This window comes from Tamandua tetradactyla, chromosome 8 (genome assembly GCF_023851605.1).
Source record: "Tamandua tetradactyla isolate mTamTet1 chromosome 8, mTamTet1.pri, whole genome shotgun sequence".
NCBI classification, from domain to species: domain Eukaryota; kingdom Metazoa; phylum Chordata; class Mammalia; order Pilosa; family Myrmecophagidae; genus Tamandua; species Tamandua tetradactyla.
Genome location: NC_135334.1, coordinates 53,448,885 through 53,474,778, shown reverse-complemented (window position 1 = coordinate 53,474,778; position 25,894 = coordinate 53,448,885). Strand labels below are relative to the sequence as shown.

The window sequence follows — 25,894 nt, the reverse complement described above, 5'->3', positions numbered from 1 at the left end:
TGGGTGATGATACAAATATCACAGTATATTATTTAAGAAATCAATTCTTCTTACATCCATTTGCAGTGCTTCCCTGCTTAGTCATGCATGAATCAGGAATGCACACATTAGGCATGCATTTGAGTTTCCTTTTGATTTCTTTGGTCTTTGTCTCCATTTCTGAACCAATAGTCCTCTGTATGTTACAGTGTGCTGAGACACATCTGCTGCTGCTATGTGGGGATACATATTTGCTATTTTGATCCATACACCACAATGCTCTAACACTGCTGACATCCATATTATGAAAAATGTTTACAGACATGAACCACACATTAAGATTGTCTCATCATATGATGGTATTCCCCAGGGTTGAAACACATTCAAAATAACCTGGAAATCTCATTAATGTCTTCAGTGGATAATGGTCTTGAAAGCATATTAAAGGAATTAAATTTACACACGTTGCTGTCCATATTTATTATTGGCTATTTCCTGTATTTTCCAATTTGTAGAAAGGTTTTCCACTATTGTAATAGGAATGATGCCCAAAATGGATAACTGTGTGCATCTTCCATGAAAAGTTTATTATCCAAACTTTTTTACTTCTTTTCTGATCCCCCCATTTTATTTTATTTTTTTTCATGGGCAGGCACTGGGAATCAAACCCAGGTCTCTAGCATGGCAGGCGAGAATTCTGCCTGCTGAGCCACCGTGGCCTGCCCTATCCCCCCATTTAAATATCTCAGTCTCCCATCATTAATAAATAATCAACACTGTTGAATCAAATTGTTTTGAGCAAAATATGCATTCCCAGGTATAAGAAATTTACTGTGCATTTGGATATTGGAATTAGCCCAATCTAGGCCTTCAGAACCTTTAGTGTTCATCAGATTGACCTGGAAATATTGTTAAACCACAGATTTCAAGCCCAAGCACTCAATTTATATTGAGTCATGGGTGTGACCAGAGAATTTGCATGTCTATCAAGAGTAAGGTGATTCAGATGCTGCTGAACCCAGAACCATACTTTGAGAACCACTGGCCTAAGTAATTTTTCTAATACTTTATTATCAACAGCATTACCTATGCCATTTTTTCAGCCAGTATTTTGTCTTTCTTTCAATGGTTTACAGTATTTCTAATTAATGACTATTGCCAACAGTTAATGAGAAACTTTTGAATCCAGTTGTGTTTCACAACTATCTTCAGAAATGTAATTCCATGAGGCTCTTGTATATAACAGAGCACAATAGCAGGGATTAGACAGCAGCACGTAATAAGCCCATCTGTCAAATATAAGGTAATCACTCATTGTTTTATGAACTTATTTATGCATCAAATATGTAAATTACCACTGTTACAGACATTGTGTTACCTGCTAGGGATACAGCAGTGAAAACATGACACTTTCCTTTTATGTCTTACACTTTATAGTGTTACAAAAGAAAAGGATCAATGTAGGGCTTATATAAATATAAAGATCTTTACTAGTCCCTCGTGTCAGAATAGATTTCCCTTTAAAGAGATTATTTGACACTGAGAATTGATCAGAAGGACTTACTGGGTCAAAATGAGAGAAAAGGATATTTCATTGAAACATGTGCATGGTAGATAACTGGGTCTGCTTATGATGTGAAAACTTCGTTCCTGAATTACAAACTTTAGATAGAATCATGCATCCATATATTCTTGTAAATTCAGCAAGCTCCAAAATAGGTGAAATACCACAGCATAGGATCTTGCTAATGGAGCGCAAGTGGAAATTTCCATTTAAATAAAATGGAACAAACAAAAACCGCCTTTCAATCTTTTATTTATATATGTATTTTTTTTCTTGTTTTCTTTTTTTTTTTTTTTTTTGCATGAACAGGCACTGGGAATCGAACCCAGGTCTCCATCATGGCAGGGAAGAATTCTGCCACTGAGCCACCATCACACTGCCCCCTTTTTCATATTTAATAACAAAGTGACATTGCATTAAAGTAGAACAAGCTTTAAGGGCAATAAAATCTGTATAGATTTGCTTCAATTCACAGGGGAGTTCTTTTTCAGATTCTTGGCTTGTCCCTCTTCATGTACTGCCAGTACAAGGAAAGGTCTGACAGGGAAGTTCAAGGAGTATTGGGGTAGGTCCTGTTTTAGTCAGTGTTCTCTAGAGGAACAGAACCAACAGGAAAGATTTATAAATATGAGCTTCATAGAGGTGTCTCATGCAGCTGTGGGGATGCAAAAGTCTAGAATCTGTAGGACAGGCTGTGAGGCCAGTGGCTCTGATGAATGGTCTGGACAAACTGCACAGGACAGACTCTCTGGCTGAAGAAGCGGTGAAAGAATCTCTCTACTTCCTTAGAAGTCTTCTACTGATTGGACTGCCTCATCCAGGGAGAAAAACCTTAGTTCTACTCAGATGTAATCAACCACAGACACCATTGACTGATGGATGATTTAATCAACCAGCCACAAAATATCCTTGCAGCAACGGTCAGGCCAGTGCTTCCCTGACCAGACAACTGGGCATAACCATTTGGCCAAGTGGGCACCAGAATCTAACCATCACAGGTCCAAATGAGGGAATTTTGGGTGACATTCAGAAAAGTCACAGTTCTAGACTCACAATGAACAAATACACCAACCCGAACATGAGGTTTCTGTATATACTGACAAAGCATCGGAGCTGTGGTGAAAAACTGTAACAATTATGCTCCTTCACACATAAAAGAAGAAAAGAGTCTTTGGAGTCAACCAGTGTGTCCTTCTTCCTTACCCGGGAATCCCTGCAGACTCCGAGTGCCCAGTCCCAAGAATCGTCCACTTCCAGTTCCCAGTAATGTTTCCCAGATGTGACAGCGTCGGTCCCCACACAGCAACATAATTAGATTTTTTAGATTTAAATCTGTGTTTTCATGGTCATGCTTAAATCTCCACATTCTCACATCATCGAACAGCATCACATTGTGATTGGCTGTTTCATTATTGAAGGAAATGTTCACTGTGGAAAGGAAAGAATTTTCTAGTTACAATCAAATTCAAAATCCCTATGAGGTGAAGCATCTGCCATGAGTCTCACTTGAAAAAACAGACCAAGACTTCAGGGGCAGTTCTACCTGGTCAACATCAGATTTCGGTGCTGACCATGTAGGTACAAGAGAAACAAACAGCAAACTGCAGAGGAAACCATTTCTTACAAAAATCAGGACTATAATGGGGATGAATATGTTGTCAGCCTCTGGCTGATTACATTTCATGGTCCAAAAAAGCCTGGAGACCTGGGCTTCCACAGCAAGTCCTTTGCAATGTAACTGAGCACAGCCCCTCCTCAGATAAAAATTTTCTTAGATGGCATTGCCAGAGATTTTATGACACTCCACTTAATAAAGCAAATTGGTACTTAAGAAAATCTAAATACGTATTCTTAAAACAAGCTTCCTTCTCAGAAATTTCTACCCACTGTGCCTTGTTTTATCTCAGGCCTAATCTTCCTCTCTGTGAGGCTCATCCTCCAGGTTCAAGTCTACCCTGGACTAGAGCCTCATCCATCACCAAAATGTTTCATTGTTGTTCCAAAATTTTTGTTTTTACTTATAGTCATTTTCTCTTTGCTCACAGATTTTTTCTAATTTTATATCAGTTAAATCGCATATTACATCAAATTAATTGTCAGAATACTTGTTTACAGCCCTGAATCACATTTTTCTTGTCTCCATCTTTCATTTGGTGTTTTCCATAGTTTCACAGTGCAAATAGGGCCATAAATGCCCCTTTACAGGCTGCTCTCCTCTGCTAAATGAAAGGGTAATAAAGAGGGAAAGATTGCCTGTGGAAACCATCATAAAGACACTGCATGGTCCCACCGATGGGCTGACATTCACTTCAGCAGCGGCTGACCCTGTCTCTCAGTCCAGTGATGTGCCCTGCACTGAGCTCTGGGCTCACAGGTTGGGGAATGCGCAGCTGCGCTGACTCACTCCTGCAGGGGGAAGATTCAGTTCATCTCTATTATACGGATAATCTGTGTGACTAGAATTCCTGATCACACTGGAAATATTTTTGTCCTATGTTTTCTACTAAAAGTGCAAATATTTCCAAAGGACTATCAGGAATATGAAAAAAGAAGTGATTATAGAAAGAAAATGATGGGAATTAAAGTAAATATGAGTCTTCCCTGAAGATAATGTCATATGCAGATAACATTTCAGTGTCATAGCAGCATCGTCTTGAAAAGGAGTCATGTCTCTAAGCTTGGACCTCCCATCTCACCTGGAGCAGCTCCATTTTGGGTATCTGGCAGGTCTCAGTCAGCTCACTGTTCATTTCTCTAAGATTTTATTCTCTTGGATCATTTGCACCTGATTATCCCTGAGGTGTTGGAAAATCTCTTCTACTTCTGTCTACAATCTCTCAAGAGGAAGATGCTCCTTTCCATAGCAAATGAGATGCATCATATTGTACTGAGCCTTGATTATCACCTTCCTTAGGACTACACAACCCAGCATGGATATGGGATTAGAAGGATCAACTACCCTCACTCCCAATAGGAAACTAAATCCCTCAATTATGCTTTCTGTGATGTCTTCAGGCAAGGTCTCCATAAATTTCCCGTCCATAACTGGGTCTCAAATCTTTGCTAGTCCTTTTTGTCCATCCTTTTCCTTTCTCTCAAATCTAGCCCCCACTTAAGCTGAGTTCTCTAAGTGGTCCCAGCCTCCCTCGCAGTGATGCTTCCTCAGGGTATTTACTCCATCAATTATTTCCTCCTTCATGAAAACCTCCTTCCATTCCTCATGTTCTACCTCATTCATATCAATATTTGAATACATTTAGGTATACACCACAATATACAAATTAGAATAAACAAAACTTTACTCTATTGTCTCTGTAGCTACAACTCTATTTCTCCCTCTCCTTCACCGCCAAACTTCAGCAATGGTGTCTTTATACTCAGTGCCTAAGAAGCTTTATCCAAACCTTCACTGTTGGTCTCACTGAGCACACCAGGTTCTGGTTCCCTTTATATGGCTTTAAAGAATATTTTTTGAGAAAACTTTGCACACATACAGTCTATACATGGTATACAATCAGTGGCTCATGATATCCTCACGTATTTGTGTATTTATCACCATGACCATTTTTAGAACATTTGCATCACTCCAGAAAAAGAAATAAGAAGAAAACTCAAACATGCCATACCCCTTAACCCTCCCTCTCATTGACCACCGGTATTTCAATCTCCCAAATTTTTTACTCTTTATCCCCCCAATATTTATTTTTTATCCTATTTTTTTTTACTTATCTGCACATACCTTGAATAAAAGGAGCATCAAATACAAGGTTTTCACAGTCACACAGTCACATTGTAAAACGTATATTATTATACAATCATCTTCAGGAATCAAGGCTAATGGAACACAGCTCAACAGTTTCAGGTATTTCCCTCCAGCCATTCCAATACACCATAAACTAAAAAGGCATATCCATATCATGCATAAGAATAACCTTCAGAATAACCTCTTGACTCTGTTTGAAATCTCTCAGCCACTGAAACCCTGTACTGTCTCTTTTTTCTCTCTTCCCCCTTTTGGTCAAGAAGGCTTTCTCAGTCTCGTGGTGCCAGGATCCAGAGTTCTGTCTCACATTGCTAGGGAGATTTATACTCCTGGGAATCATGTCCTACATAGAGGGAAGGGCAGTGAGTTCACCTGCTGAGTTGGCTTGGAGAGAGAAGCCACATCTCAGCAACAAAAGAGCTTCTCTGGGGGTGACACTTAGGCTTAATTATCAGCAAGTTGAGCTTCTCCTTTGCAGAAATAAGTTTCATATGGTCGAACCCTAAGATTCAGGACTCTCCCTATTGATTTGGTAGTTCCCTCTACTTGCAAGAATATCAGAAATTCCTGAGATGAGGAAGTTGAATTTTTCCTCCTTCTTCCCCAGTCCCCCATGGGACTTTGCGAATCATTTATTTTCTCTGCTCAAATTACTCTGGGACGTATTGGGGTATCACACTAACCTGTACAAACTACAAAATCTTACACCTCATCCAAGATTGTGTGTATTTATGGTGTTAAACTAAATTGAACATACAAGTCAAATCAGGTAATGTGGTACCCAAAATATAAATTTTGCACAGAATAAACATCTCTCCCTTTGGTCTTACACAGCAGTTGAAGTTTTAAAATGTGGACCATATCATCCTTTACCCTATATTCTGATTTACCTTATTCCCACACAGATCAGCTTCTTTCATAATTCTAGTCAAAGTTTAGTCACTTTTCAACTTTTTAACAGTTGCTATATGGGATAATGCTGATTATCATAGCTTCAGAGTTCTGACTCTGAGTCAGTTGTCACAAAAATACCTGAAGTTTCTTGGAATGACCAAGTTATATACAAACAGCTGAGGAGCATCTTAATGTTTTCTAAATGTCTTTATGAAGATTGAGTTTTCAGAAATGGACAGCACAATGCTACCTAACTGTAATGTAATTATGTTAAAACACTGAATGAAGCTGCATGTGAGAATGATAGAGGGAGTAGGGCTGGGGACATAAATGAAATCAGAAAGAAAGATAGATGTTAAAGATCGAGATGGTATAATCTAAGAATGCCTAGAGTGTATAATAATAGTGAAATGTACAATGTACAAATTTTAAAAATGTTTTTGCATGAGGAAGAACAAAGGATTGTCATTATTGCAGGGTGCTGAAAATAGATGATAACTAATACTTTATAATATCACCTTATGTGTGAGACTAAAGCAAAAAATGTTTATTTCTAGATTTTGACTAGAGCATTTCCTAATATAACTCATGTAGATAGTTTGATTGAATGTCATAAGTACTTGGAATCTCAGGTAGTACATGAGATTTTGTTGGTTTGTCCAAAATGATCCCCTGATAAATCCCAGAATGATTTGATCAGTGACTGGAAAAGTATTTGCAAGCCCCCTTCGGGGAATGGTGAATGGCGAGAAATTCAACTTCCCCAAGTTGAATTCTTGATATTCTCACAAGCAGTGTGGACAACCAAAGCTATAGGCTGAGCCCCCAGTCTTGGGGTTTGTTCAGATGAAACTTAACCCCACAAAACATAGGTCAAGTCTACTTAAAATTTAGGCCTAAGAGTCACCCCCAAGAGAGCCTCTTTTGTTGCTCAGATGTGGCCTCTCTCTCCAGCCAATATGATGAGTAGGCTCACCACCCTCCCCCTCTCTGCGTGGGACATGAATCCCAGGGGTGTGGACCTTCCTGGCAACGTGGGACAAAGATCCTGGAATGAGCTGAGACTCAGCATCAATGACTGAGAAAAACCCTAGAATTAGCTGAGAATTAACATCAAGAGACTGAGAGAACCTTCTCGACCAAAAGGGGGAAGAGTAAAATGAGACAAAGTGTCAATGGCTGAGAGATTCCAATCAGAGTCGTGAGGTTATCCTGGAGGTTATTCTTACGCATTAAGTAGATACCACCTTGTTGTTCAAGATGTAGTGGAGAGGCTGGAGGGAATTGCCTGAAAATGTAGAGCTGTGTTCCAGTAGCCATGTTTCTTGATGATGATTGAACAATGATATAGCTTTCACAATGAGACTCTGTGAATGTGAAATTTATGTCTGATGCTCCTTTTAGCTACTATATCAACAGAAGAGTAGAACATATGGAATCAAAATAAATAATAGGGGAAGCCAATGTTAAAATAAATTCAGTTTGAAATAGTGGTAAATGAAAGCGGGGGTAAGGGGTATGGTACGTATAGTTTTTATTTTCTCTATTATCATTTTATTTCTTTTTCTGTTGTCTTTTTATTTCTTTTTCTAAATTGATGCAAATGTACTAAGAAATGATGAATATGCAACTATGTGATGATATTAAGAATTACTGATTATATATGTAGAATGGAATGATTTCTAAATGTTTTGTTTGTTAATTTTTTTAATTAATAAAAAAAGTTAAAAAAAAAAAAAGATTGAGTTTTAAGGAATGCTTATGATAATCTCAAGATTATCAAAAGCCTGCAAATGTGTTTGTAAACAGCAGGTACAAATCTCAAAGCACAGGGTTCACTATCCTCTGCTGCCTATTTTACAGTGTCTGAAAACTTTTCTTTTTATCTTCTTTCTTTTTTTCTTTTTTTTTTTAACTTGATTAAGCTAGGAGAGTAAATCCAATCCTTACTAGTTCATCTTTGTTGGAAACCAGCATGTGTGGAGAGGTTTTGAAAACCGCAGACTCAATTTCATTAATAGATATAGAGCTGTCCATTTTATATATTATAATCTTCAAAGAGCTGTGATAGTGTGTATCTTTCCATGAATAGTTCATTTCATTGAGCTGTCAAGTTCAATTGCATAAAGATCTTTATATTTCTTTTCTTCTAAGTGCCTGTGACTCTTCCTTTTTCATTCTTGTTATTACTTATTCATGCCTTCTCTTCCTTGCTCATACTGGATCCCTTCGGCATGTGCAGTGTTTATTTTGTGCAGTGAGTTAGGTAAGGCAGCCTTAGCTGGGGGCTGCGGGTGGGACTGGCATCAGAGTTTCTAAACACTAGGCTCCAGACACTCATAGTACTGGGAGGAGTGGCACCCCCATCACACCCCTATGTCAGCAAGTACCAGGAGGGAAGCTCTAGAGCACTTTTGGGTTGTCATAGGAAAGGAGGGAGAACTGACCTAGGAAAGGAGGGAGATCTGGGCCTCTTGGATGAGGAATGGGACAGTGACTCAGTGAAGCTGGAAGACGGGGTCAGGGAGTACTGTCTGGTGGCCACAAAGGTTCGTCAGGATGCTGCTCCACCATGCCCTCCATCTTGGCTTTAGATTCTTCAACCAGGACTGAAGACCCCTAGCCCTGGCTCCCATCCCCCATTCCAGCTCCAGTGCCTTACATGCCTCCAAGCCAGGACTGCCAAGCATCATCCAGGGCATTTGGATAAGAGATTCCCCCTCATTATAGTGTCTTTTGATAATTAAAATCTTAATATTTTTGTGACTAAATTGATCATTATCATCTTATTTAGTTTGTGCTTTCCTTTCTTGATGAATCAATCTCTAACACAGATGTTGGAAAGATACTTCCCTATATTTCTTTTTTATAAATAAAGGATTTTCTTTTCCTGTTGAACTTATGCACCTGAAAGTGATTTTTGTGGATGATATGAGGTAACTATCTGCATATTTATTGGGAATTTTGCCTTTTTGCATACATTCGTAATAAGCCTTCTTACTCATAAATTGGCTATCCATGTATCAGGTGAGTTTTTGGCATTCTCTTTGGACTCTGGTCTTTCTCTTCATCCCTGAACAAATAGTCCACACATAAGATGTCAGTGTCATGAAACCATAACATCTGTCACTGATCTTTGGGATTTCATATTTTGACCCACAAAAGCACACTGTTGCTGATATCCGTAATAATAACATCCAGTAACAACTGGTACAAATGTATATGTATATGGCAATATCTTGGAATGTTCATCATATATGGCTGTTCTCAGAGTTTAAAATAATCCAAAAAATAGCATACCTGAAAAGCTGATTGTATTATGTTCTGTAACTAATCCTCAAGAAATTAAATTGAGTTCATAACTTTTAAAATTATATAATATAGCATATATACAAAGCGAAAAAGGAAAAAAGCAATAATTTCCAAAGCACTCTTCAACAAATAGTTACAGGACAGATCCCACAGTTTGTCGTGGGCTACAATACCATCCTCTCAGATTTTTCTCCTAGCTGCTCCAGAATGTAGGAGGCCAGAAGGAATATTTCTTTACCGTCACAATCAATTTTTTTTCTTTTTTTTTGAAAAGTAGCATGTATACAAAAAAGCAATACATTTCGAAGCCCTGCAAAACAATTAGTTGTAGAACAAATTTGACAATTTGGTATGGATTACAGTTCTCAAATATTCAGTTTTTACTTCTAGCTGCTCTAAGGTACTTGAGACTAAGAATGATCAATTTCATGATTCAGTAATTATATTTGTTTATTATACTCTACCTTCTCTGCATAACTCCACCATCACCTTTGATCTTTCTCCTACTCTTTAGGGGTATCTGGGTATGGCCATTCTAAATTTTTCATGTTGGAATGTACTGTCAACCAATATGGGGTAGGGAGATGGAACTAGATGATACTCTGGAGAGGCTGGGCCCTCTAGGTTTCAGGGCTTATCTGGTCCAGGGAATCCATCTGGATGTTGTAAGTTTCTGGAAAGTTACCTTGTGCATGAAAACTTCATAGAATCTTACATATTGCCCTAATATTCTTTAGGATTGACGGGAATGGGTTTTTGGGGGTTTGACAAGCTATGATAGGTAGCGAAGTCTAACTGAAGCTTGCATAAAAGTGATCTCCAGAGTATCCTCTTGACTCTATTTGAACTCTCTCAGCCACTGATACTTTATTAGTTAAACTTCTTTTCCCCTTTTTGGTCAAGATGAGATTGTTGATCCCACGGTTCCAGTCATGGACTCATCCCGGGGAGTCATCTCCCATGTTGCCAGGGAGACTTGCACACCTGGATATCATGTCCCATGTAGCAGAGAGGGCAATGATTTCACTTGCAGAGTTGGACTTACAGGGAGTGAGGCCAAATCTGAGCAAGAAAAGAGGTCCTCCAGAAGTAACTCCTAGGCATACTTATAGGTAGGCTAAGCTTCTCAGCTGCCTGTATTAGCATCACAACAATAAGCCTCAACATCAAGGGCTTGGCCTGTTGATTTGGGTGTCCCTAATGTTTGGCACAGCATCAAAGGATTGCCTGATGGTAAAGTTATATAGTTTCATATGTTTTTCCTCCCATCCTTCAAGGGACATTGCCAATTCTTTTATATTATCAGCTTAATATACTCTATATGTATCCAGGCATTACATTAAGCTATACAGATTAAAGGCTTTCATTCTTATTCGGGGCTCACTGTGTTTCAATTCAAACTCATTACTTGTTGATACACCTTTATTTGTAATATTTTTTTCACTATTATCTGTTTTACGGTATTTTCCAATGTGAGGAAAAGAACCTTCTTTTCTCTGTTGTGGTGAGTGATTCAAGAAATATATGACTCATTTTCCAAATTCTCTACTCTCTATTGAGAACTTACTCTCTCGCATTAAACTTGTTCTCTATTAGGAAGCATTCAGTCTCCCCTATCCATATCAAATCAAATTGCTTCAAGACATAGCTTGATTTTGAGGTATAAGAAATGTATTAAGACCAGATCTTCAAATTAGCCTAATTCAGGGTTTCTCAAACTTTAATTAAGATCAGAGTCATCTTGAAGAATTATTAAATGACAGAATACAGGCCCAATGATGCAATTTTTTTTATTAAGTTGGTCTTGAGTTTGACTCCCAAATTTGTATATCTGTATTCAACCCAGATACTACTGCTGAAATTGGAACCACACATTGATATCCACTAAACTAAGTAATTTTTATTATATATTTTCTTCAGCATTGTGTATTCCATTGGTATAACCTATATTGTGTCATTTTCAATGGTTATTCTTTTGAATATTGACTATTCTCAAGGATTAATTAGAAATCTTTGCAACTATATGTCTCAGAACTAACATCCTTTCTTCCTTTCAAAAATGTAAGTTGGTAAAGCTTCTGAAAGTTATGCAGCACCACAGCAGAGGTTATGGAGCAGTGCACTGGGATCAAACCCTATTGCAAATAAGGCAATCACCTCATTCATTTCTTAATATACTCATTTAACACATATCTATTAAGTGCTCAGTATGTCCTAGACGGTGTGTTACGTGCTGAGAATATAGCAGTGATTACAAAAGACATGTCTTTTTCCTCTTGTAATTTATATTGATGTAAAAGTAAAGGTCCAGCTATTCTGGGTCCATATAAAAATAGACCTATACTGCTCCTGGTGTCAGAGCAGATTTCCCTGTAAAGGATTTTTTTTCCCCATGGGGCAAATTGATAAGTAGGATTTTCTTGGATCAAGATGAGGGAGAATAGTATTTTAGAAGATAACCAGGTCTACATTGTAAGAACTCTGCATTCCTGGGTACCCAGAGCCTTGCTGAAACTAGAGTCATCCAAGCCCCGTTCTAGATTTGGGAGTCTCACAGCAGAAAGAATTCAGAGATGACAAGGCCAATAGGAATAAGTCGTAAAGTTTATTACACACGGAGAAAGTACATGTTAAAGAGGTTAATGTAGACGGGTTCAAGGCAGAGGCATGCCTGGAGTGATGGTGGGTGAGCCTGGTACCCAGCGAAGTCTTTTCAGTGCTCTTCCATCTGCACTTTGAACATCCGGTGTCTCTTTGTTCCAGGAGGAGATAAGTATCAGAAACTGTGGTCTGTCCTCAGGTATCCAAAACTTGTCTTTTGGAGGATGTTTAACAATCTTTACATCCGCATGCTTTCTGTCATTAGCAAAGAGTCCACTTCCTGCCCCTGATTTTACAAACTTTTAAGGTTTGGGGAGATTTCAAGGCTTTAGAGGAAATTTTTGGCCCAAGAAGTTTGTAGCCATACATTAACAGCTTTAGAGCTGGATAAAATATCAAGAACCACAGCCGTGATGCCCTATTCTATCCTGCCTCACCTGCCTTAGACCATTAGTTGAAACCACACATCCACAGGTATGTTCTCATAACTCCAACAGGTTCTCAAAGCAGATGAACAACCACAGCATATATTCTAAGTAGTGGACTGTACAGATTAAAGTGAATCACAACATCTTTCATTTTGTACTATCTTCATACTTAACAACAATAAAATTTTATTACATTAAAGTATAAGCTTAAAAGTATTATTGAATTATTTTAATAGAGAAGGGCTCCCCCAGATAAGGGGCTCCCAGGCATACAATGAGGTTCCTGGCTTCACCCTGAACATGCACCACTAGTGAAGAAGAAAGGCCGGAGAGGGAAATTGAAGGAGCCAGGGGGGAAGCTCCACATGAGAGAACTTGTGGCAACATTAAAAAAACTCAGACTTCCAGTGTTAAAATCAAGGAACACACCAACACGGCCCAGAGATTTCTGTATATACTGACAAAGTACTGGACCAGTGGTGAAGATACTGTAATGGTTGTCCCCCTTCACACATACAAGAAGAAATACATCCTCAGATTCAAATAGAGGGCCATTCTTCCTTATCCAGGGATCCCTGCAGACTCCGAGAGCCCAGCTGCAAGAATCATCCACATCCAGCTCCCAGTAATGTTCCCCAGAGGTGAAGGCCTGGGTCCCCCTTGAAGCAAAATTGTTATATCTTTGAAAATTGACAGTCACCTCCAGATGACCACCTGTAGCCTTCAGTCTTCTCAGATCATCAAACAGCACGCTGTTGTGATTGCATATTTCATTACTGAAGGAAATTTCCACTGCAGAATGAAGAGATTATTCCGGTCACAATCAACTTTTAAATTCCTGTGAAATGAAAAGTTCTACCCAGATTTTCACAAAGAAAAACAAACAAGCTGCAACCTCAATGGCAGTACTGGCTATAAAGTCACAGGTTCAAGGGCTACCCAGATTCATAAAGAAGAAACACATACCTAGCCACAGTGGAACACAGTTCTACAAATTTAGATATAAATGGGAACATTTCCAGGCCAACTTCTGGTTCATTACATATCATGGCACTTATGAAACTGAAGACCTAAGTATAGAAGCCAAGTCAAAAACAGTACAATATTTTCACTCTCCCTTCTCAGGGAAAACAAATATGCTTAGACCTAAATAAATGGTGATGACTTTGCCAGAGATATATGATATTCCATATAAGCAAATTAATACTTCAGAAAAAATTTAACTACGTCCTTATAAAAGTGGTTTCCTACTGAGAATTTTCATTTACACGTCTTTCATCTCAGACCTAATCTTTCTCCATGCTCTACATCTATCCTGATTTAGGTCTGTTCTGGAGCTCCATATACAGTCTCATCTACCACCAAATTGCTTTATAGTTCTTGCTCATAAATTCTTGTTTTGTGCTTTAAGTTATGTTATGATTATTCATGTATTTTTCTACTTACGTCATTTAAAAGGGCACATTATTAGATATACAATCACTCAGAAAATTTGATGAAAAAATATTTACAAATAAAACACCACTAATCCTGTCACCATAATTAATTCCACTTAAGATGGGAATGCCTTCTATCCTTCTGGATGGCTCACTAAACAAATGAAATTGGATCTGCAACAGGTTCTAGATCTCAAGGAACCCTCTTTCTGAGTGGTTCTCATTGCAGAAGTGCGTTAATAGTGTCCTGAAACACATTTGTCTTTTATCCATTTTCCATTTAGTTTTTTCTATATTATCATAGGGCAAATAGGACTTTAAATACCTATTCATGGGCTGCTCTCCTCCGCTAAGTGAAAGGTTAATAGAGAAAGATTGGCCCATAGGGGCAACCATTACTGACACTCACCTCGGTAGCGGCTGAGCCTGTCTATCAGTCCAGTGATGGGTCCTACATTGAGTTCTGGCCTCATAGGCTGGGGCATGAGCAGCTGCGCTGACTCACTCCTGTAGGGGGAAGATTCAGTTCATCTCTATGGTGCCAGAGGCTCCATTCACAGTGTATAAGGAAAGACTGAAGCATTCAACCAAGTAATGTTTGGTCACAACCTTATTCTGATATTGTAGTGAAACTCCATAATCAAGGGTTGGAATTGAGCTTTTCTTAGTAACCTTCTTTACTTTTCTTATCTGTATGCATCTACCAGTTCTGTTTCTCAGACGTTTCTCTTGCCTATGTACCTAATCCACCCACCTCAATATGTTTATGGTTTTGAAATCCTGTAGCAAATTCTGCATTGAAACCTGAAACTCATGCCTCCATGAACCACAGGAAACAGACAAACAACAAACAGACAAGACTAACTCCTGAGAAAGGGGGACAAGAAATCACATTCAGTAAAATATACCCACATGCACACAAGATTTATTATCTCATTAAATCATGACTTATTTTTCTGTCTATTTCAGATATAAGTTGATATTTCAATAGTGTTCACGGTGCCCCAGTTTACACTGAAAACCAAACTTACCTTGTCAATATGTCTCCCAAATTCTGTAAAGAGAAAAAGAAAAGCATAGAGTTCTTCACAAATCAGCTGTTCTTCCTAGTCAGTCATTAATTCCCCCCCCCTTTCTATCTCTAAGTGTTAAGAATCTAAATTCTTGATGAACACAGAACCCAGTTGGTGAGTGAGGGAAGAGAAGGAAAAGGGCAGTCAATATGGACCCATCCAGGACTGTCTGCAAAGTGGCCTCACCCAGGGTTGGACGCAGAGGGAATGTGCTCTGACTAAGCGTAACTGAAACTGAGGATTTATAGACAGAAAACATTAGGAGGAGGTAAATTTTAGCTTTACCCCAGATTTCCCCAAAATGGCCAACTTCTGCTAAAATTGGTATGCCTGTCAGTAAGTTGTTCCTGTCTGAGTTTTAGAAAAGTGACATGAAGAAAATGTTAAAAGGGAATGTTCTCTGGGGGATCCTCTCTATTCCATAAAAGCTTTGTTGTTCCTAATTAATATAGGAGTTCCTCTTTATTTCTTTTAATCCCATTTAGGAATTAGTCCTCACGAAAGACAATGGATATAAGGAAATGAATTTTTGGAACCAGATGAATAAGGGAGGTCAAAGATGTGGACTTGAGTTAATAGAAATGATTTTGAGGCGTGTCCTTGGTTTTTACCTGGAGGATCTCCACATCTGGTTTATGGCACATTTTCATCAGTTCCTCATACATTTGTCATAGATGTTGCCTCTTTTGAATCATTGTGGCTTCATTTTTCTTGAGTTTCTGCAAAATCTTCTTGCCTTCTTTTCTCAGTCTCTCTTCTTGTTGCTTTTCTTCCTCATGGAGATCTGGATTCAAGTGACTATACACAAGTTTGATCATCATGCTCTTTAGACTCACATAATCCTGCAGGGACATGGATATCAAATATTATATAACCAGGCTGACTTTACTATCCTCCTAAACTTCATTCATTGTAACAATCAGCTACATACACCGTTAATTCATGTCCTCCACTTCTCAGAAACTATAAATTTACCCCTTTCCCATCTCCGTTTATTTCCATTCTTTATTAAAAATAAGACCAATCCCATCCTTCTCTCAAACCATTTTCATTCACTTCATAAATTCCTGAGAAAAGAAAAGCCTTTCAGAGTTATGTCTTTAATATAAATTCTGTCACATCTGAAATACTACATGTAAACATTTGAAATTTATGATTCTTAGTAAATTATATAGAATATTCTGATATCTTGTTAATAATTTAATCTCTGGTTTTTAACCCAGAATGGAAGCCATTAGATAAGATATTCTTAAATTTTCTAACCAGGGCTTCAAACTAATTTTAACCTTATAACCCTTTCTCTGGACTCCTTGTCCCTCTTACTGTCTAAGCACAGGCTCCCTTGTTGTCCTGCCAGTTTAAGGTTGTGACTGCTCATTCCATTGCATACTGCCTCCTAGTAATTATAGACTCAGTTTTATAATTATTATAAACATGTTTATAATCATGTGTATAACATGTTCAAATCCCTCTTACTTGAACCAATATCATTCTTTAGCTACTCCTAGTTTCTCTGCCTATCGTTTTCACCATCACTGTCACACTTCTTAAACTGCTGTTCATACTTTCTTTTATACCCTATTGGCATCATTGTACTAGGCATTATATGAAACACCTGAGCTTCCAATTATATGCTCTTTAATTTATATAATCCCATACAGAAATCTCTGCCTGAAATATCCATGCATTTTTAACATCCACTTGTCCCTGAGAACTCAAATTTATTTTGAACCTGAGAAACTTGCTGACCTCCTGAACCATAGCTACTGACCTTCTCCAAATCCCTTTATGTATCTCTATTAGTTACTGTTAAATTAGGGTCTAGAATTCTTGAATAAGCGATGCTATCCTACATTGAAAAAGCAGACACTTTTTCATATTGATAAACCTATTCTGGAATCTCATGATTGACACATGATTTCAGCTCAAATTCTTAGTGAATGACTTTCCTCCATGTATGTCTCAAGATGATTCTGAGAGAAAGAATCTCATACTTACATTCCATATGCTGATTATACTGCTTTCTTCATTTAGATTTCTCTAATTTTTTTGCATTTTTTCCCACAAAGAACTCATTTGCTTTAAGAGCGTCTCCTGAAAAAACCTATGAATTAGGCACAAGAGAAACAAATAGTATAGATTTCAAAGCTTCAGTGATGAATAGAAGAAAGAGATGTTAGATAAATGTACTGTGGGGATAGTGCAGCAGTCATAGTGTTTCTGTGGTTAGTGCTCAGTAATCATCAGTTCTGAGAGATCTCATACAGTAATATCACAAAATGTACTATAATCATTTGCCTAGGGAAACTAATAAGGATTTTACATAATGTGGCTAATTTCTGATAAGCATCTTGCCTCAGCATTTGGATCTATTGATGCTATTTCCCTATACTTTCCAGTCTACTACTGTCCTTTGTGCCTATAATTATTAAATATGTTTCAATTACAAAGTTCTCTTAGGTCTCCTAGGTTTGATAGCCAGAGATTGCTTCTGGACTTGAAGACTTTCCAATGACCTGCACATTATACTGCATAATCAGAACAATAATAATTATTAATCACCATCCCACTGGAATACAACTCCACAAAATCATTTTATTTATTTATTTTATTTTATTCACAATCTTATCCTTGATGCCTAAAGCAGTACCAACTTCATCTTGGGCATTTAAGTAGGATTAATCATCATGACCCTCATTTTCCCGGTAATCTTTGCAGTAGTATCCCTAGCTTTCAGAGTGCTCTCAGAGGCGTCACTTACCCAGTAGTGCTCAGCCGCCCCTTCTATGGAAGAGTGTTTGTGAGTCTCGTGCTCCTGAGACTTGGAGCAGGTCCAACAGAGCAGGTTCTTGTCCTCTTCACAGAAGATCTTCTTGGTCTCCTTGTGTGTCCCACACAGATGCTCCTCTGAGCTCAGGAACTGGCAGAGACTTGCTCGTCTGACATAGGACACCATATTCTTCAGGAGAATACTGGTTTTGAAGTGTGTCTGCTGAGAGCTTTCTTCCCTACATGTGGGGCATTTGGCAGGTGCTTCTGCTCCTTCCCAGGAAAGATAGAGACAGGGCCTGCAAAAGCTGTGCCCACAGCCTATGGTGACGGGGTCTACAAGGTAGTTCAGGCAGATGAGGCAGGTGAGTTCTTGCTGCAAGGCCTGTGGGATGTCTGAGTCCATTTTCCTGAGGGAAGAAGTTTCGATAAAGTTACTCATGTGCCCTAGGGAGATACAGACTGAAGCAAAATTTTGTTCATGTTATGACTCAGTAATACCCTAGTGGCTTGAGCAGAATAGGATTTATTTTGCATATGACATGTATCAAAAATGGAGGCACAAAGAAAGCTCTCACCCACTGTGGAAAACTTTGTGGTTTCATTTTTTTCTTTGTTTTTTCCCAATCAACATGCATCTACCTTGCCAATCCCTTTTCTCCTGCAGAAAAGAAATTGAGTTTTGTGGCTGTATGACTTTTGCCCAAATTGCTTCAGTTTCAGAGATTTGACCCAATCTAAAGCTCCAGGTCCTAAATTCTATCAGTCTGAAAACCAACCATAATATTATATTTCCATTACTTTCATTATTTCATTAAATTGTCACAATAACCTTATCATGATGACTCCTCCAAAAAAATACGAGCCAGAACTCATACATTTGACTAAAATTAGCAAGATATACTGTTGTAGTAGATTTTCCAAGATACACCAGGCGCAAATATTCATTGTCTAAGCAAGTATGGGAATTCAGGCAACAACGATTTTCTAGTATGTTTACTTTTCTAGGAATGTCTATCAATTTGAGGACGTAACAGTTGATACAAAAACATCCTTAGGATAGGAACAATAAGCATTAAAAAAATAAGAAAGGCAGAAATGTGCAGAATGTTAATCTGTACGTCTTCTGTCCCTCAGCCAAGATTCATTAAATGTCCTCCTTGCAACCAATTGACAAAAATTCTTAAAATGTATATCCAAGGTAGTCAGAACAGCAAATTTTCTCCTGTGTTGTCTTTTATCTCACACAGAACCAACCATCCAAAAACAACTTTGGAATACACATGAGCGTTAACAAAAGTTGAACCAGGCTTTGTCCTCCTATCTTTGTCTCTATACACCTGCATATAAACAGAAAAAACATTAAAGAGAAGAAGAACAAAATCTTGCAAGTCTTTAAAACTATTTTCAAGCACCCTTTCACATTGTGAAAAGATACAATTGTCATACAGTAATAACAATCAGCATCAGAAACCAAATCATGCTTTTAAGACATGTGGGTTCTGATTTTCACTCATGCAAATAAAGATGGCATTCTCATTTCTGATATGTTTTGTATGGTCACTTTTCTTCAGGCCAAAACATTTCCTGAATTCCTTATACCTCATCAGAAAAAAATGATGTTTCTGAAGAGGATATATTGCCTATAGTAATAAATGATATTCCCAAACCTTTTAATGCATTTTCTACTTACACATTGCATTATCTACTTACATGCTGTAGAATATACTCTCACTTATATATACACGTTTGCATTACTTAGAGTAACACTTGCTGTGTTAGAGTAGAATCTACCACATTTAAATGTAGAGAATAAAATACTCCCAACCTATTTTAGAACTATATGCAGTGTGAAATTACAAGATATCTGGCAACTAAAATCCATATGAACCAAGTAATAAGTAAAATGATAGAACAAAATCACATTAATGATAAGTAATCTTATTGATTCCAAAACCAAATAACAAGATAAGGTAGCAAAACAACTTGAATTCATAAATAGGTGAAAGGGTTGGGATTGTTTTTATAAATAGGCAAACAGATTAATTTCTTAGAATTAACCTCAGTTTGCTGATGGTTAAATTAACTTGAAGATTTTTACAGTTTGTTCTGGTTTGGGCTTTCCAAAGAAAAGCTTTAGAACTGCTCTCCTGTAAGTTTTGTACTCACCTAAGGAGTATGCAATCGTTTCACTAGTTCTTGCCTGTGAAGTACCACTATGGACTTCAGTTGAGGAACCAGCTCCTCACAAGGTGTAGGAGTAGCTTTCAGAAGTTCCCACAGCTGCTGACTCCAAGTGCACTCTGTGTGTTCTGGAGAAGGTTTAGTTCGGCTCCTCCGGTGTCCTTTTATTGAATCCCTAAGACCACACCCATTTCTTTCAAATGCTTTGTTTCATGGTCTTCAGATAGGTTTTTTTTTCCCCAGTAGGTAGGCACTGGGAATCAAACCCAGGTCTCTGGCATGACAGGCAAGATCTGCCACAGAGCCACAGAAGAAAGAATTGGTTTAACATCTTTGCTAATCCCCATTAAACTCTAGAAACGTCACCTCATCCAGAGCTAGTCACTTTTCAACAAATGAACTTCCAAAAGCCAGCATTGTGCCTAAATATTCTTTGACCAAAGGACTTTCAGTTTTATGCTGTAAAAGTTAGAAAAGAAAATGTCATCATTTAATGGCTTTAGAAAATTTCATGCAAAATTTAGAAATATTTTGCCTAAGCTTAACTTTAATTTAATTATATGCTATTATATTGGAAGTGTATTTCATTTATTAATTTCTCTTTATATTTTAATGTAAACATTTAATTTACCAATTTTTTTTTACTTTGACCACAGTTAAGAGTGGAGATTTTTCCCACCCTCACACTCACATTAAGCCTCCCAGCAAGAGTAGGGCACAGGGTTTCTGCTGGCACTTCCCAGCCAGGTTAAGGGGGTACAGGAGAAAAAGGCTGCGAAGCCCCAGCTCAGGGAACCCCTGGATCAGTGCACTGGAAGAGAGCTGTGCTCAGGTCATTTGGAACTTATTTCTATTGGAGAAGGTGATGGTGGTGTGGTTATGTCCCCTAACCCATTTAGTCCACTGCTTATGGGGTGGGGAGAGATGCCTCCTTGATCCTTGAGAAATTCCCCTTCCTAGTTACCCTTGACCTCAGATATCCCTCATGTGATCTGGGAAAGCCAAACTGGATTCTGGAGATGCAACTCAGACCTCCCTACAAGCACTTAGAGCATTTCCTGTGTGTATGCAGAGACCCTTCAGTCCAGGGACAGTCTGAGCAGTGGGAGAGGTGGAGTGAGGCTCTGAGGAGCAAGAGGAACTGACTGCAGGAGAGAAGGGAAGGAGGGAGCCCCAGTTTCCAGCTGCCTCCTTTTCGCTTGTGAGAAATTGATTTATTATCAAAGAAGCCCCCATTCTGTGCCCCATTCCTCTGAGATCTTGGAGTTTCTCTGGATTGAGACTTCTAGGTATAGGTCAAGAATATAGTCCAGATTTGGGGCAGAGAGCAGGGACTTAGCAGGTATGGAGTCTCTGTGCATTGGGACCCAGCTGGGTGGGTATTGGTTGCTTGGGATGGGTGTGGGGCATAGTGGGGAAAAACCTTTAGAACCTGTAAGCCCCAGAAATCTCACCCTTATAGCTCTAATGTATGGAGCCTAATGGGAAGGGGTGAGTCAAGGGAATTCTGAAGGGCGGTTAAGAGGGAGACTACTTGAAGGGAGGCACTTTTTCTATTGAGGTCACTGGACAGAACATCATCACTTCTTAGCTTCAGAAATAAGCATAGGCTGTACTGGGAGGGAGAAAGTGTTGTCCTGGACCCCTTCTAGACAAGCTCAGCCCATCCCCACAGGCACAACGCTGCATGGTTTCCTGCCTCCAAGGTCTCTCCCAAATACCCTGATGAAAACAGTTATTACTTAGGCTTTTTGCCTTGTTTTGTTTTGTTTTAATACCTCCAAGAGCTTTTTCATTCTACCTATTTCTTTTTGTGTGTGTGTGTGTGTGTTTTATTTTTTTTTCTATTAATTAAAAAAATTAACAAAACATTTAGAAATCATTCCATTCTACATGTACAATCAGTAATTCTTACTATCATCATATAGCTGCATATTCATCATTTCTTAGTACATTTGCATCAATTTAGAAAAAGAAATAAAAAGACAACAGAATAAGAATTAAAACGATAATAGAGAGAAAAAAAACTATACCTCACGTGCAGCTTCATTCAATGTTTAAATATAATTGCATTACAATTAGGTAGTATTGTGCTGTCCATTTCTCAGTTTTTATATCCAGTCCTGTTGCACAGTCTGTATCCCTTCACCTCCAATTACCCCTTCTCTCTCTTTTTTTTTTTTAATTAACGGAAAAAATAAAATTAACCCAACATTTAGAAATCATACCAATCTACATATGCAATCAGTAATTCTTAACATCATCACATAAATGCATGATCATCGTTTCTTAGTACATTTGCATCAGTTTAGAAGAACTAGCAACAAAACCGAAAAAGATATAGAATGTTAATATAGAGAAAAAAATAAAAGTAATAATAGTAAAAACAAAACAAAACAAAACAAAACAAAACAAAAACCTATAGCTCAGATGCAGCTTCATTCAGTGTTTTAACATGATTACTTTACAATTAGGTATTATTGTGCTGTCCATTTTTGAGTTTTTGTATCTAGTCCTGTTGCACAGTCTGTATCCCTTCAGCTCCAATTGCCCATTGTCTTACCCTGTTTCTACCTCCTGCTGGACTCTGTTACCAATGACATATTCCAAATTTATTCTCGAATGTCTGTTCACATCAGTGGGACCATACAGTATTTGTCCTTTAGTTTTTGGCTAGACTCACTCAGCATAATGTTCTCTAGGTCCATCCATGTTATTACATGGTTCATAAGTTTATCCTGTCTTAAAGCTGCATAATATTCTATCGTATGTATATACCACAGTTTGTTTAGCCACTGGTCTGTTGATGGACATTTTGGCTGTTTCCATCTCTTTGCAATTGTAAATAACGCTGCTATAAACATTGGTGTGCAAATGTCCGTTTGTGTCTTTGCCCTTAAGTCCTTTGAGTAGATTCCCAGCAATGGTATTGCTGGGTCGTATGGCAATTCTATATTCAGCTTTTTGAGAAACCGCCAAACTGCCTTTCACAGTGGTTGCACCATTTGACATTCCCACCAACAGTGGATAAGTGTGCCTCTTTCTCCGCATCCTCTCCAGCACTTGTCATTTTCTGTTTTGTTGATAATGGCCATTCTGGTGGGTGTGAGATGATATGTCTTTGTGGTTTTGATTTGCATTTCTCTAATGGCCAGGGACATTGAGCATCTCTTCATGTGCCTTTTGGCCATTTGTATTTCCTCTTCTGATAGGTGTCTGTTCAAGTCTTTTTCCCATTTTGTAATTGGGTTGGCTGTCTTTTTGTTGTTGAGATGAACAATCTCTTTATAAATTCTGGATACTAGACCTTTATCTGATATATCATTTCCAAATATTGTCTCCCATTGTGTAAGCTGTCTTTCTACTTTCTTGATGAAGTTCTTTGATGCACAAAAGTGTTTAATTTTGAGGAGCTCCCATTTATTTATTTCCTTCTTCAGTGTTCTTGCTTTAGGTTTAAGGTCCATAAAACCGCCTCCAGTTGTAAGATTCATAAGATATCTCCCAACATTTTCCTCTAACTGTTTTATGGTCTTATACCTAATGTTTAGCTCTTTGATCCATTTTGAGTTAACTTTTGTATAGGGTGTGAGACATGGGTCTTCTTTCATTCTTTTGCATATGGATATCCAGTTCTCTAGGCACCATTTATTGAAGAGACTGTTCTGTCCCAGGTGAGTTGGCTTGACTGCCTTATCAAAGATCAAATGTCCATAGATGAGAGGGTCTATATCTGAGCACTCTATTCGATTCCATTGGTCGATATATCTATCTTTATGCCAATACCATGCTGTTTTGACCACTGTGGCTTCATAATATGCCTTAAAGTCAGGCAGTGCGAGACCTCCAGCTTCGTTTTTTTTCCTCAAGATGTTTTTAGCAATTCGGGGCACCCTGCCCTTCCAGATAAATTTGCTTATTGGTTTTTCTATTTCTGAAAAATAAATTGTTGGGATTTTGATTGGTATTGCATTGAATCTGTAAATCAATTTAGGTAGGATTGACATCTTAACTATATTTAGTCTTCCAATCCATGAACACGGTATGCCCTTCCATCTAGTTAGGTCTTCTGTGATTTCTTTTAACAGTTTTTTGTAGTTTTATTTATATAATTTTTTTGTCTCTTTAGTTAAATTTATTCCTAGGTATTTTATTCTTTTAGTTGCAATTGTAAATGGGATTCGTTCCTTGATTTCCCCCTCAGCTTGTTCATTGCTGCTGTATAGAAATGCTACAGATTTTTGAATGTTGATCTTGTAACCTGCTACTTTGCTGTACTCATTTATTAGCTCTAGTAGTTTTGTTGTGGATTTTTCTGGGTTTTCGACGTATAGTATCATATCGTCTGCAAACAGTGATAGTTTTACTTCTTCCTTTCCAATTTTGATGCCTTGTATTTCTTTTTCTTGTCTAAGTGCTCTGGCTAGAACCTCCAACACAATGTTGAATAATAGTGGTGATAGTGGACATCCTTGTCTTGTTCCTGATCTTAGGGGGAAAGTTTTCAATTTTTCCCCATTGAGGATGATATTAGCTGTGGGTTTTTCATATATTCCCTCTATCATTTTAAGGAAGTTCCCTTGTATTCGTATCTTTTGAAGTGTTTTCAACAGGAAAGGATGTTGAATCTTGTCAAATGCCTTCTCTGCATCAATTGAGATGATCATGTGATTTTGCTGCTTTGATTTGTTGATATGGTGTATTACATTAATTTATTTTCTTATGTTGAACCATCCTTGCATACCTGGGATGAATCCTACTTGGTCATGATGTATAATTCTTTTAATGTGTTGTTGGATTCGATTTGCTAGAATTTTGTTGAGGATTTTTGCATCTATATTCATTAGAGAGATTGGTCTGTAGTTTTCTTTTTTTTGTAATATCTTTGCCTGGTTTTGATATGAGGGTGATGTTGGCTTCATAGAATGAATTATGTAGCTTTCCCTCCACTTTGATTTTTTTTGAAGAGTTTGAGCAGAGTTGGTACTAATTCTTTCTGGAATGTTTGGTAGAATTCACATGTGAAGCCATCGGGTCCTGGACATTTCTTTTTAGGAAGCTTTTGAATGACTAATTCAATTTCTGTACTTGTGATTGGTTTGTTGAGGTCATCTATTTCTTCTTGTGTCAAAGTTGGTTGTTCATGTCTTTCCAGGAACCCGTCCATTTCCTCTAAATTGTTGTATTTATTAGCGTAAAGTTGTTCATAGTATCCTGTTATTACCTCCTTTATTTCTGTGAGGTCAGTAGTTGTGTCTCCTCTTCCATTTCTGATCTTATATATTTGCATCCTCTCTCTTCTTTTTGTCAATCTTGATAAGGGCCCATCAATCTTATTGATTTTCTCATAGAACCAACTTCTGGTCTTATTGATTTTCTCTATTGTTTTCATGTTTTCAATTTCATTTATTTCTGCTCTGATCTTTATTATTTCTTTCCTTTTGCTTGCTTTGGGATTAGTTTGCTGTTCTTTCTCCAGTTCTTCCAAGTGGACAGTTAATTCCTGCATTTTTGCCTTTTCTTTTTTTCTGATATAGGCATTTAGGGCAATAAATTTCCCTCTTAGCACTGCCTTTGTTGCATCCCATAATTTTTGATATGTTGTGTTTTCATTTTCATTCGCCTCGAGGTATTTACTAATTTCTCTTGCAATTTCTTCTTTGACCCAGTCGTTGTTTAAGAGTGTGTTGCTGAGCCTCCACGTATTTGTGAATTTTCTGGCACTCCGCCTATTATTGATTTCCAACTTCATTTCTTTATGATCCGAGAAAGTGTTGTGTATGATTTCAATCTTTTTAAATTTGTTAAGACTTGCTTTGTTACCCAGCATATGGTCTATCTTTGAGAATGATCCATGAGCACTTGAGAAAAAGGTGTATCCTGCTGTTGTG

At 37.9% G+C, this 25,894-nt stretch overlaps 1 protein-coding gene and 2 pseudogenes across 1 annotated transcript in view; 1 reads left to right on the top strand and 2 right to left on the bottom strand.

The window, feature by feature from the left end:
• The window catches only part of LOC143644381 (tripartite motif-containing protein 43-like), a 273,323-nt gene that overhangs the window by 25,782 nt on the left and 221,647 nt on the right, over positions 1–25,894 (bottom strand). The window lies entirely within an intron of this gene.
• LOC143645098 (tripartite motif-containing protein 43-like) overlaps positions 1–25,894 on the top strand; it is a 292,475-nt pseudogene that overhangs the window by 220,077 nt on the left and 46,504 nt on the right.
• LOC143643866 (tripartite motif-containing protein 43-like) lies at positions 12,831–18,228 on the bottom strand (annotated as a pseudogene).